Here is a 517-nt window from a genome sequence, read left to right as displayed (position 1 = left end):
TCTTTATTTTGCTAACAGGTATGTTACCTACTGACATGGTTAGATTTTAATGAAAGTTATGAGTGTTAATCACAAAACTGTTTGTCCTCTAAATGCTAGAGGTGGGTATCTAATCTTTATCCATTTAAACTGAAAGTGATACTTCCTTGCCAAACAGCCCCTGAAACTAATAACACAGAGCAGTCCCTGAAGACCCGATATGAAGATTTCACTCACTAGTGACTGCATAAGTTATATTTTCCAAGTTTGCAGTAATACCATCATACTTGCTCTTTACAACAGTAATTCCCAAATGGTCTGTTTTCCCCTCAGAGTCAACTACAGTAATTTTACCTAGATTTGATAAAGATAGTTGATGAAATTGGCACTGAAGGGAGGCCTCACAGCCCTCTAAATTGCAACAATTCAAACACAAGAAGGGGAAAACCCAGAAGGATTGTGAGTGCCTTCTGGGTGCACAGGATCAGCCAAACCCTCTTTATGGTAACACTTAGACTGATAGCAAGATGTCACTGAC

Source organism: Meleagris gallopavo, chromosome 7 (assembly GCF_000146605.3).
Source record: "Meleagris gallopavo isolate NT-WF06-2002-E0010 breed Aviagen turkey brand Nicholas breeding stock chromosome 7, Turkey_5.1, whole genome shotgun sequence".
Taxonomy (NCBI): Eukaryota; Metazoa; Chordata; class Aves; order Galliformes; family Phasianidae; genus Meleagris; species Meleagris gallopavo.
This window is presented reverse-complemented; position numbering follows the sequence as displayed.